Source organism: Lepisma saccharinum, chromosome 2 (assembly GCF_977018435.1).
Source record: "Lepisma saccharinum chromosome 2, izLepSacc3.1, whole genome shotgun sequence".
NCBI classification, from domain to species: domain Eukaryota; kingdom Metazoa; phylum Arthropoda; class Insecta; order Zygentoma; family Lepismatidae; genus Lepisma; species Lepisma saccharinum.
Window position 1 is genome coordinate 22,254,972 of NC_139230.1, and position 13,982 is coordinate 22,268,953.

General features: G+C 38.1%; 1 protein-coding gene across 4 annotated transcripts in view; it reads right to left on the bottom strand.

Annotated features, from left to right (window-relative positions):
• LOC145983948 (cell adhesion molecule Dscam2-like) overlaps positions 1-13,140 on the bottom strand; it is a 796,725-nt gene extending 783,585 nt beyond the window's left edge. For all 4 annotated transcript variants that reach the window (XM_083117150.1, XM_083117148.1, XM_083117149.1 and 1 more), the window contains exon 1: positions 12,919-13,140. The gene's annotated coding sequence lies outside the window, so the exon portion shown is untranslated. The remainder of the gene's footprint in view (positions 1-12,918) is intronic.
• Positions 13,141-13,982: the final 842 nt, after the last annotated feature.

Consider the following 13,982-nt stretch of genomic DNA (forward strand, 5'->3'; position numbering starts at 1 on the left):
GAAATCTTATCAGACTTACATTATATAGGGAGGGAATAAAGGATTAAACAAACTTTCAATTTAATGATTTTATAAGCGGAATATATATGAGTAAATAACAATGCAAAAAAAAAAAAAAAAAGATATACAAGGTTTGGAAGTTAAACGTACTTCAGAGCAAGAACATAATTGTGCTTAACATTGATTTGGAACCATCAGGTTCTGGTTTAGAGGCTTAGAAAGTTTGATACATAATTGAAACAGTTATAGCAGAACCATCGGGTTCTATGGTATACACAATCATGTGCGGGTTTGCGTACAGGCCTTCTTGATTTGGCCTAAAACCATATCTATGATAATCCTAACTAAATTATGAATGTGTGAGTATAAGTGTTAGTGTATGGAGTATAGAGTAAGATTCTACGGACGAATCCCCGCAGTTGACGGTGAGGGTAACAGTGAGAGTCCAAGTCTTTGAGCAGGACCTGAAAAGTCAAATACAGAAAAAAATGGGAGGTTCCCTGTTCTGCGCGGTCCTCACCCTAAGGCAGGGTGGTATTTGTAGGGGGATGGGGGATTCACCTCCTCTGCTTGATAAATTTTATCCATGGGGGGAAATGTTATATGGCATAAAGTCATTATCTCATGCTCTCTCTAGACAGTCAGTAGAATTTCCCCCAACTGAAAACTTCTTAAATACCACACAGGGCAAAATAGGAGTGAGGATAGTGGCGTATAGGAGAAAAAGAAGAGGGGGAATAAGACATATGTGCGTCTTGTTACGCAATCACCATGTGCTTTGTAGATTATATTCTGTTTACGTGTTCTCTTGCGCATATGGAAGTACTTTGTCATTCTGGCAGAAGGTCAGAGGAAAACTTGGTTTCCGCTGGTCTCATGCTTGCGCATCCTGGAGCTGTTAGGTAGAAACCGACATGTTATATTCGTATATTCGCAAGCAGGACGTTAGAAGGCAATTTTATATTCAAAGATCATTTTGGTGCACCTAGGCACTGTCAGTGATTGAACCTCAGTCCAATCACCATCACTATTCAATTACAAAGTTCTTATACTTGAGGTATTACTCACTCACTTTTATGTCCATCACCTAAAATAAAAAGAAAATGGGTGTGTGTATAGGGTGTTCACTGTCATAGGGAACCCTGAACAAAAATTTTGAAAATAGTTGGGGGGGGGTCAGAATTTTTGGAGGTGACAGTGCATAAGATAATTGTTTTTCAATTTGAAGCATCCTTTCGAATAATTGAAATTAAACAGCCGCAGAGAACGCGCCGTTGAGTGTTATTCTCCTACGCTTGAATTCTCAATTCGTGAAGGGCGCTGGAAATATCTCTGGGGCTCACGTAGCTTGACTGTGGTGCTCTGCGGCCGGAAATATTAGTCCATTAAGCTACAGGACTCATTTAACACACTGCGTTGGTACTCAACAGAAAATCAACGGAGTTTCAAATTAACGTATCAGATTTCTAAGTGTACGAAGAAGGTCTGGCGAGTCCGTCGCACTGCTAAATTCGTTGCTATTATGCCTGGGCACAATACAGTGTGTAACTTTTCGAGATCTTTCTCTTGCGATAAATCCATCAAAACATGATCATGTTTACTGGCGTGCGCAAGGGGGGCTGATAGGGCTACAGGCCCTCTCGAAATTTCGAGAAAATTAAAATTTTAAAACAAAAGCAGTAAAGAACCCAAAAACAAAAGTAACAAATGCAAACAGCCCCTTAAACTGAGCCACGATATTACAATTTATGTATTTGAACAATTTTAAAAACGAAGTTAAAAAATGATAATTCAGAAATATTTTATTGTATACCCCCTCCAGAACGCAGCTATTTAATATCCACCTTCACAATTCCAGTCCCTCCTCCCCCCGAATAAAATCTTCGTACACCAGTGATCATGTTCCACGAAAACCCGAGAGAAACGCTTTGGTTTGATTTGAGTTGTTTTGAGTCCACTTTATGCGCAGAGAGGCTAATCGGGACTGGGCCTACAGGTTAAAGTGGGATCCGAACCATTGTGCCATGTGTCTCAACCAGGTCCAAGAGATACGAGTTCGTGCCCATATGGACACTTGAGAGAAAAAAAAACATTTTAGCCTGGAGTTATTTTCTTTACACAATACAGAACCAGTAAGATTTACCTCGCAGGCAGAAATTAATTTTCCTATTAAGGGAAAGGAATGTGAGTACTTAAATAGTTGAACACGCTTCTACCCCTTTGCTGATAGAATGTTGAAATTAGTAATCTCTTGGCAAAAGCGCATGATCTATGACATTAATTTCCTCTATGTTCTTGAGCATAAATTACTTTTAAAACTGCATTAACGTTTTACAATACCCTGAATATGAAATTAGAAACTAGGGAAACGGCCCATGACCTTTGAAAACAAAGTTCGCAGAAAGTTTTAAATTATATAACAGCTGTGTTTTCTTTACACGAAACTATAGCTGTAGTTAACAGGGTTCCCAACATGAATAACGTAATACAGAATAATTAATAAAGAAAGAAAGACTTTTAAAAAGTCAGCATGTGTTAATTATCTATTGCAGACAGCAATAGAACAAGTGGCAATTGAAAATAAAACGTTGGAATTTATGAGCAGTTTTTTTTTCTTCATAATTGCCCTATGTGGGAGCCGTTTGTGACACGACGTACGTTTACACTACATTGTAGTTCCTGCCACATGAGGTTCACCATGCCAGGCGTAACCAGAGAAACTGCATTGCCGATTCTCCGTTCATTTAAGTCTTGTGAAAGAAAGACACACACTTGATCCTTCACAAAGGACCAAGAAAAATCATATATATATAACGCATCAGACAAAAAAATCCAGTTTCTTTACCAATAGTCACTTCACTTGTATTGTGTGTCTGCAAAAATTAATGCATACTGAATTTTTAAAATGTTATTTTCTTTAAGAATTACCTTGTATATACAGATGCATTTTGGACACATTTTGTCCGTTTTATTTACGTGCATTTTCTACTTCTCTGCGTTAATCGTGGCAAAGAGGCTAAAAGAAAAAAAAATATGAAACAGAGGAAAAACTGCCTTATCCGGGATTAGAACGAGATCACATATCTCATGGTAGAATGTCGCAACTAACACACCACACGCAGAGGGATTTGTATTTGTATTTTTGTTATCTAGCGTCGATTTTCTTCCACGTTTTTCCAATCATGACAATTAGGACGATTGTTGAAAGTGGTGATGGTACGGTCACAAAGAACACCCATATGCAAGCGAGGATTGGTACCAGGGAACTTCGGTGGCGAGATCTAAAGTCTACCACCGAGCCGGCTGAGAGTGGTTTATACCGCAATTACAGTTATATCGGGTGTTTAATAAATACTTGAGGGGTTACAAAAAATTATTGCAAGTAAACTATTGAACTTAAGTTAATGAAACCAGTCCAGAACTAACGAGCAATTCAAACAGTTTTTTGATAACACCTACAAATGTTCAATGTATGCACCACGGGTGACACAGCACGCATCAACATGATAGTCTACTTCTTGCAACACTCACATCAACATAGGCCTCTCGATAGTATCTATCGCTGCGATGATGAACTCCCTTAGGGCTGAGATATCACGTGGCATCGGTGAGACGAATACCCTGTCTTTGATGAAACCCCACAAAAATAAGTCACACGGTGTAAGGTCCAGTGATCTTGAGGACCAAAACATTGCACAGAACAGTTTGTGTGATGTGGATGATTTGAGTGTGGCCTAGCGACAGGAATATGAACTCTCAGCTTACCGAAACATGCACGCACAAACTGTTTGCGTTCCTATATTGTTGATGTGTGCCGTGTCACCCGTGGTACAATTCTCCAAATGTTACTTGACCGCCGCGAAAGATTTCTAAGTCCAGAAATCGTTAATTTGGCAACATAGCTCTTGAGAACCAGCAGTTCTCCAAACGACGAACACATTTTCATTGCAAATTGCGAGAATTATTATTTTTCGCTCATTGCACAGTACTTTGTAAGGTGTTGTTATATTTTATTTGCATAAACTATTCGTAAGTATGCCCTTTTGTGTTCACACTTGACAGCGATTTCCTCCTGGTGGACCATGAGCGAGTGCAGTGTTTCCAACCTCACAACAGTTTCTCTGATTCCAATTTTAAGATGCCGAATCGCAAGTATTCTCTTAAATTATTCCTCATACTTGAGTTTTCCGTTATGTTTTCTATTAATATGTTGGGAGAATATAGTTTCCGACTTATATTATAAACAAGAATGTAAATCTTTCACCACAGGGTTTTTCGCCTAGTAGAGAAACCTGTAGTAAAGTTGGCTACTCTCTGCTGGTTCTCAAGAGCTATGTTGCCAAATTAACGATTTCTGGACTTAGAAATCTTTCGCGGCGGTCAAGTAACATTTGGAGAAGTGTACATACATTGAACATTTGTAGGTGTTCAAAAAACGGAGTTCCTCGTTCGTTCTGGACTGGTTTAATTAACGAAAGTTCAATAGTTTACTTGAAATAAATTTTTGTAACCCCTCAATATGAAACACCTGGTATTGAGTTTCTTTCAAGTCCACTTTACTCACAGATAGGCTAATCGGGACTGGACGTACAGTTTGAAATGAGATCCGAATCAATATGTGCCTCCACAGAGTATCCAATGTGGCCACTACGTTACCACTGCACCATCTGGAAGTCCTATTGTGTGGTAGTATTACATGGGGTTTCACAATGCTTTATTCTGACACTATTATGTTCCGTTTGGACAGTCTGCCACAGAGACTCCTCCGGTCCAAAAAATTATCAATCTTCCTTCCGCAATGCACCATGCTCATCTACAATATGTGTGGGGAAGATAAAAATACTTGTCAAGGCATCCATAACTTATTAAGAGCTTAGTCTCTGTGTGCATGCGAGACGAGAAACAATACTTGGTTAAGAATTAGAATTCAGAATTCACTTTCAGAATTAGATGGAATAGCCAACGGTTGCCACACCAAGACATGAAGGTAGACAGTAAGATAGGTTCTGAAGAAAATGACAAGAAATTTTGCTATCGAAGGTTTTTGTCCTAGCCTGGTATATCCTTCGTAAGTGTCCCTTCAACACCATAATCCGTCCATTAATCTTCATCGTCGTGATTAGCCTAAAGAGGCAGTTAATCAACACATAATTATTTGTATTACTCATCCGCTGGAGGATTTCAGACAAGCACTATAAAGTACAGATGCCAATTTCCTTGAATTATGTATAAATTAAGAAATCCTCATGTACATGAAATAGTGGTTGAGAATATAATGGACAAGCTACAATATAGTAGTCTCTTTTCGCCATTTTGAGGAAAACGGTCAAGCATTAGAACTTTTTTCTCTAATACTATTTGCTAACCTTGTTTCAGACATCCAAGGAAAACATGGCAAGGAACAAACTAACGGTCACTGATTGTACAAAGCTGCTAAAATGACAAGAGTCCTCGTTTGAATACGGATCGATAAAAGCCGTGGACACAGATTGTTTACAGGGATAGTGCTGTTTTATGACTTGCCATTGGGTTAATACTTGCACCTTCTTTAGAAAAAGCCTCAGCTAAATGGCACACTCTTCTATTATTCACTTCAGCCTTGGACAATTCTGAAAGCACTTAATAAAAAATCTAAAAGTGCAGAAGGAGGCGAATTAACTTGGTCCACTTTCCATTTATTTTCTGGTATTCCGAAAGCTTTCAGCTGTTGGGGAAGTTGCAGGGACTTTGTTTATGACAGTCATAAAGACAAGGTTCAGGTTAGTAAACGAGACAGTCCTTCGAAACTAGGGAATATACAGGAATTAACAACGGGATACAAAAACATTATTCTCGTCTACGACGACTGGCATGCTCTTGTAAAACAAACTTTTCGTAGGAACCTCTCCATAAAGTGATTAATGGCTCTCCTAAGTATCCTGCAGATCAGATGGTGTTTAAAGAAGCTGTTTGAAAATCTTTGGAGAAAAGGACCTTAATATCCTTCTCTTATCTCTAATTACACGGAGGTAGCGCATATACTCTGTCTCCGGAATCTGTGGAGCAATACCGCGCATAATGGAAGAAAAGGGGAGAGCAATGCAGTGCGCGTTGCTGCAAACGGCTGGTAGCTGCACTTACTTCCCCTCTCACGAGTTTATTGGTAGAGCCCTCTCGATTCACAAGTTGCGCAGAGACTTGTTTCCGTTCGCTCGCTCCAGAGATTTCCTGAACATGTATATACTCTATCTCGGGAATCCTTGTAGCAACCGAACAGATACAAGTCTCTGCGCAAGTAGTAACTCGAGATGGTTTGAACAATGAACGCGTGAGAGATTCATTAGCCCACATAGTTCGCTGCACTTCTTGACTCTCTCTCTACAGTCGCGCGTCTAGTTGGTTACACGGTACAACACCGATTCGTCTACTTCGTTGATTTGGTGTCAAGTAGTGTATTTGGTGTCTGCACCTTGGCACTACGTTCCGGAGCGATGTAATGTGTGGTGTATGATCACGTGGTGTGTGCTAACTAATCAAATGAACGTTTAAAGCAGCAGACATACATTTGTTGAATCTTCTGAACTTGAACACTAGGGTGGATCGATTTTTTTTAAAGGAAATTCTAATAGTGCGAAAAAGTTGTGTTTTGATGTAAAAACGGCCAAAATAACATTTGATGATAATCGGAGGATGTCTTGAGGTGCCGCAAGTACGATAAAGTGTCATAAATTTGTTTTTTTGCTCTATTTGAACCTTTTTCTCTAGTTTGTTATTTGCGCTATAAAAGCCAAATCAAAAAGTTCGTACCTCTTATGCCTTTTTATAAATAGAACAAACGTTTTTGGGGGGTTTTAAATTTATGGTGAGAATAAAAGAAAAAAATTATTAAAATATTAAATTTAAAACCCCCAAAAAACGTTTGTCCTATTAATAAAAAGGCATAAAAAGCACGAACGTTTTGATTTGGGCTTATATAGCGCAAATACGAAAGAGAAAAAGGTTGAAATAGAGCAAAAAAATCAAATATATGAAACTTTATCGTACTTGCGGCACCTCAAGACATGCTCCGATTACCATCAAATTTTATTTTGGTCGTTTTTACATCAAAGGCAACTTTTCCGCACTATTAGAATTTTTTTTAAAAAAATATTTTCTTTCGTTCCACCCTATTGAACACCTCTATCCGTCTACTTGGTTGAACGTCATTTATTTGCACTAGCCTGACACCGGGATACACCTAGTGTCAAAAAAGTGCAGCGAACACGGAGCTGTAGAGTGCACGAAGAGGAAACTAAGGCTGCAGCTGCTAGCAGCAGTGCCTCCTGCTTTGTTCCGCCGAGTCGCTGCGCGACCTTGCTCCACAGATTCCCGAGACAAAGTATAGAAGAAACTCTTCACGTGTGTGACATTAGATTTTGATTAAACATTGCGAACTCTTTAACTCGTGGCGAAGAATGAAAGGCCAGAAAATGATGCGGTACCAACTGTTGTATGGGACAGGATAAGGCACGGATATAATTTATATGAGAGCATCAAGCAGAAGAGCACATTGCGTATTTCTCCTTCAGTCTCGATATGAGCCAAGACCCTACGTCATCCCGTGGACGTGGAACCCAACGACACACAGCATGGAACTCGTAAGAACACTCCAACTCGCACTACAAGCTTTCAGAGTTTATGAGAGTCAAATGTGTCCGGAGAAAACCCTTCGAATCTATATATTTTTTTCAACCTTGGACTATTTCCAAGCTCTTCAAAATTGCATTCCGACATGCAAAGCCGGCGTTATACAGAGTTCGGAAATTTACTTTCCTTACTTGTGTTCAACCGTCAAATATTTCCTTTCAAAGTATGTTAATAAATAAAGAACGAAGTTCATTTTATTGTTGCAATTTTTCTTAAGTAGTATCTGGTATCATCATTTTAAGTCGACTATATGTATTTCATGTGGAAAATATCACATTGCCTTCATACGTAAAACAAATACATAACACTGTTCCGGGTGTCCCTGGAAGATGAGTGGATTACAAATTATGGATACGGTTTTTGCAGAGAATAAACTGCGTGCGTGGTGAAAATTTAGTTAGTTATGAAGGAAATTTAAAAAGATAACAATATGAAGAAAACAATATTGGTCTGTGTTCCAGATTCTAATCTAGCATTGACTATTTAAAAATGAATATATCCGACGAGATTAGATATGCCAACCACCTGGTGGCAGCATAATCGACTTGTAATCTGTTGGCCTCCGGGTTAGATTCACAGTCCCAATTAACCTCGATGCATAAATTGATTATTTGCTTTCTTTTACTTCGCTTTTGTGACACTTTTGGTTAATTTGCGAAGATGGGGATGAGTGATGAGTTATGAAATTGATGAATTTTAAACAACCCACCTTCCTCATAAGCGACTTGGAATTTTCTCTACAGACATAAAATTTCCTCTTCAGACAATATTCTAACTTATGCAAATTAAAAACTACAAAAATTTGAAAGACAAGGCCTGAAACCTCATTACGTAAGGGACTGTACTGGATGTATTCCAGACGTTCCCTAGGTTCGAGTCCCGGCATGGACATTGGTGTTCTTTGTGATTGTCCCTTCATCATTTTTATCTAATCATCACTCATTCTAGGCGATCTTCATGGCGGAGTGCTTCTCACAGCGCGCTGCGAAGCCAGAGGTATCGGGTTCGAATCCCGGTCTGGGCATTGGTGTTCTTTGCGAGTGTCCCTTAATCAATATCATCATTAATCTTCATCTTCGCGATTAGCCAAAAGTGGTAGAAAAGTGACGTAAAATATAATTACATTTTTACAGGCTTTGCACAGAAAGATTACACAAGAGAAAATATTAAATGTTATATTCGTGGAAACATTTAATTGCATTGAGTAAATAAAACTGTAAATTTAGCGTTCTCCACCTACGAATAAACATGTTGGAAGGTGCAATGATAATTCTAAACAGAAAGAAGGTAGGCCAATGACACCAAACAACTTCTCGCAAAGTTTGAATATGCTTTTGCATTTATTCCATCTTGTATTTCATCTGTTCACCCTCATCGTCACGATTAATCCAAAAGGCAGAAAGTGACATATAATACCGGAAACAAACGTTCCAGCTGTTTCCATTTGCTTAAGTTGCGATTATGCGAATTGAAGTTAAAATATTATCCGAATTTTTCTTTTGTATTATGCTAAATCCCCCAATTTTACCTTGTGTGTATGTGTGGGGCCGCGGAAGCAAGAAAAAGCAGTAAATCATAAAATTGATTATTACAACTGTAAGTACACTGAATAAGCCAACATTGTACATAATATTGTGTTTGAATAACTTACATCTCTAATGCTTCAACACTGTCAAATATTAACAATGTTTGCCTCTTAAACGTGAGTATTTTTTTTTCTTTTGGGATATGAATTATTTCTCTCCCCCCCCCCCCAACTGTATTGTTGAAGCATGTTCAACTCAAACAAAGGTTGAGCCAAGCGAGCGAGTACTCAAATAACTACATTGTAGAGCTTTTATTTTTCTATAGATAATAACGGGTAATCTCTGCAATGAGTTTGCACTTGTTTTATTGATTGACAGCAGCGACTGATCAGGCAGTGGCGGAGTAAAAAACACAGTTCTACAAAAGGTATTTTAAGTTTATTTTATTAACATTGCAAATTACGTTTCAATTAATCTTCTACATCAGATGTGCTCTTGTTGAATGAATTTATTATGCAAGAAAAAATGATAGGTTGTAGCGCTTCTGAATTTCACATATACTGTGTATCTTCCTTATTTCAAATAGTCTGGTATAGATTTTAGAGCACTTCAAAATTCATAATTTCATATTCTCAAAATTGAATTCGTCCGCGAGTACATGGTGTTGAAATGCGGATATATAATAACAAGTTGTACAGTCACGGACATTTCTGTCTTGTAACAGCCGCATATATTTTCAATGATATTGCTACAACCAAGAAGTGTTCGTGACTGTTCAATCGTGTTAGACTTTAATAGATGATTAGTAGTTCTCATGCTAATGAAAATGCCGAATATAAAATTACGCATTTAAAAAATTAGCATACCTCATTGCTTTTACAAAATATAAGATTCAAGGAAAGTTCCATTCGATCTACGTTCGAAGCATGGAGAGACAGTAAATACTTATTAATCATCGATTGCAGAGTACTAATAAAATAATTATTTATTAATAATCTAAAGTTTCAGAGTAAATATTAATTGTTTATCATTAAAGTGTGAACCTGAATTCTTTGTATATACAATGTACGGTATGAACATAATTTACTTTCGAGTCTCACTTGTATTCTAAATCAATCCAAAAAAATCCTTTTTCCATCTCACAATACCAATCTTAAAGAATATATCAAATGTCAAGAAATTGTAGAAGAAAATTTGACATTAAAAATTTTGTTTTTCATAGGGATTGAGGATTATTATTAAGTATTTTCGCATTCAGCCTGAAACCTGGCGAGTAACTTCTACAGCCTATTTAAAACATTGCCTCATGTAATAAAAACACAATTTATTATATATTATAGTTACTTAATATACTTGAAACTTAAGTTCATCATTATTATTGTTGTAGTTGTTTATTTTGTTATTTAGCGTCGCATGTCTGCCACTTTTATCTAATCGAGGCGATGAAAGATGATTAGATGAAATGGATGAAGAAACACTCACAAATAACACCCATGCCAAAGCCGGAACTCGAACCCGGGAACTTCGAATATTTGCCACATAACGCGCTCGGCCACTAAGTCGAAAACTATTATTATTAGTACTGAGGCCTACATAGAAGTTTTATGTAAACAATTCCGTCCATACGCTAAGAGTTTTTCAACTTAATTTTACTCCATACGTGAGAAATTTTTCACGCACTCAAAATGTCAATTTTGAGATACATAATTTGTGAAGATATCCATAACCGTGAAGAACCGCTCGAGATGCAATTGTGATCTTCCAATGAACACTCAAGCGCCAGAAAATAGCACCCAAAACCTGTTGCTTCGAGTGCTACCGAAGGTTCCGGGTTCGATTCATGGCCTGGAATAGGTGTTCTTGCATGTTCAATTTCATTTATCATCATTCATCCTCATAGTTGCGATTAACTTCATGAAATAGGAAGCACCTTCCAGGAAAATAAAATAATTTACAACTTAACGCTAGACAGAAAAACACACATTATTCATGCAATGTAATTGAGGAATGAATCAAATTTTATACATAACAATATGCAACACTTTATGACAAGGCGATAGGTAGCATTACCTAGAATAATTTCATGCATATCTACATAACTTTGATATATTCTATACCGAAACGTTAAACGTTGCTTGTGGGATCATTTAACGAGGAAATGATTTTTTTTTCTCTTATCTCTCACATTAGTTTAAGTTCTACAACAACAAGCAAATACAAGTTATAAAGAAAGTGAGCATTATAACTACGTCTGATATTCTTGTATTTTCAATTTAGAGAGATTTTTTCTCGTTAATGTAACATATATAATACCTAGGTACATTTAGTCGCGATTCGATAAAAGTAGCAGAAAAGCTACACAAAATAAATATAAAAATCTATAGAATTCACTGGTGTTCCACAAAATCCTCAATTAAGTTATCAAGTGATGCTTTTACTTGGTCTCCTCTCTCCCCCGATGACGTATTTTGTGGCACAGTATTAGTAAGATATCGAGAATTCAAACAAGTAGGACTTCCTTGATCAAGGGGGCCCAGGTTCGATACTCTGTGGTTGCACATAGTCGTTCGGATCGCACATTAATCTGTAGGTTCAGTCCCGGTTAGCCTTTGTGTGCGTAAATGGACTTAAAAACAAAACTCAAGCAGAAATAGGAAAAGTATACAAAAGCGTAAACGAAGATCCACCCACAGTCAATCATCACATTTCATAGATAAAAAAAATGTTGCATTCTTGTGTACTGGCTGCACACTCCAGTCCTTGTAATATATTCTGGAGAGCAGCCACATAAAATCATTAAATTATGCAATATATTCTTAAATTTAGAAGGTAGAACAATTATAATATGGGGTTGTTTTGTTCAAGTGACAAAAACTCGCTGATATTTCCTGCACATTGCGAATTACTTTCAATTGCATTAAAAAATAAAGATATGCATGCCTGAAGTTTTCAAGACTTACGTTTGAAAAATTCTAAAATGCCGCAGATTCGCACACACTATTTATTGTCATCATGCTATTGGTTATCAAATATCTTCATTTTTAATATTAAAAAAACTATGCTCACTATTCAAGTATCATGTAAACTTATTATATGTGATCGCACAAAATGCTAAGAAGCACAAAAGATAAACGCGACAGCGGTCATTACATAATTGAAATTGTAAATAAGTAGCCGCAGACAAACGCCATCGAACACGTAACTTCCAATCTTAACATACATGTAAATGGCCTTTCACAACAAAGACTAGTGTGCGTTTGCACGTAAACCACATGATTAATTAATTCGTTCTCGGATTATGCTATTTTGTATTCACCTAACGTTCCAGCATGTAAAACTATATTTCCTAATTTTTTCAAAATATTTTATGAGATAATTTCATATTTTCAAATGCATACCCGACCCAGATTGTAAAGAGAAAAGTTTTGCAAGTAACATAGTGATGGAAGTAACAAGGTCATGTGATGAAAACAGCTGTACACAAGTTTAAGAGAGAGATTTGTACGTCTAGCGTTAGGTCCTATTTTTCGTTAGTCCTGTGCTGACGTAACATGATTGACATGCAAACAATCTGACAAGACAACACGAAACTGCGGTCAAGGCAAAGTCGTAGGTTCACACTCCACGAAATAATTCGAGACAACTAAGTCTCTATTACAGATACATGTACAAGTAAGACTTGGTATAATTGAGTAACGTTTAAGAAAGTTTTAAAGAGCGTACTCACCGCAGCCGTTGTCAAAAGGTGGCACAGGTGCGTGACGAAAAGTAGGTTGAAAAAGTCCAATTAAAACACTTCAGTCAAAATGTTCGATATCACACTGAACTGAACAGAACAGCTTTGTACGTTCTAAACGGGGAAAGAGCGAACGTGAGTTGCCCGTGTCACTCTGGCAACGTGTTCTGGATCGAGCGGAAAACGAGGGAGAGAGGTCTGTCTAGAAGGGTGGAACGCTTGCAACTGGCTTCGTCTGGTGGCAACCCCGCTTGCTCTTTCCTTCCCTCGTGCGCTGCGCACTCACTACGATAACCGGCATGCCTAACCGGCAGGAACACATTACGACAAATTAGATTTCCATATTTGCATGCATCTGTTGTGCCGAGTGACAGTCCTTCTCAGGTTCTGCCGCATCTTCTGCTCCTCGCAACACTATGCATGCAGGCTTCGTCGCCTTCCTACGAAACTAGGCTTTGCACGCCCCGTCAAATTGCCTCAATTCCCGAGCTGACAGAATAAATGCATTTATAAGTAAGAAGAAGTTTTACGTTTTTCAATTGTTCCTCAAAGTTCGGTGCCCTTTTTTTATCTTTCTATAACACTTTGCAATTACATTGCCTTTTTATGGTGTATTTTTTACAGTTATTTTAACTGGCTTTTCTACCACTAGGTGGCCGAGCGCGTTGAAAACTGGGCTCATGCTATCGTCAAGGACTGTCTCAGGTTCGAGTCCTGGCGCGGACAAGGGTGTTTCTTCGTTAGTTTCCGTTTATATATTCTCTGTCCCGGTACCTCTGGAGCAAGGCCACACATAGCGGCAGAGAAGAGGGGAAATGGAGTGGGCAGAGCGAAGCAGTACACGCTGCTGCGAAGGCGGGTTACTTTCCCCTCCACGCAATTCCATTCCCTCTCACGTGTTCATTGGTGGAACCGTCTCGCGTCACTACGTGCGCAGAGACTTGTTTTCGTTCGCTTGCTCCAGAGATATACGGGACAGAGTGTACTTCACTTAATCACCATTCATCCTCATCTTCGCGATTATCCAAAAGTGGCAAGAAGCGACACTAAGAAAA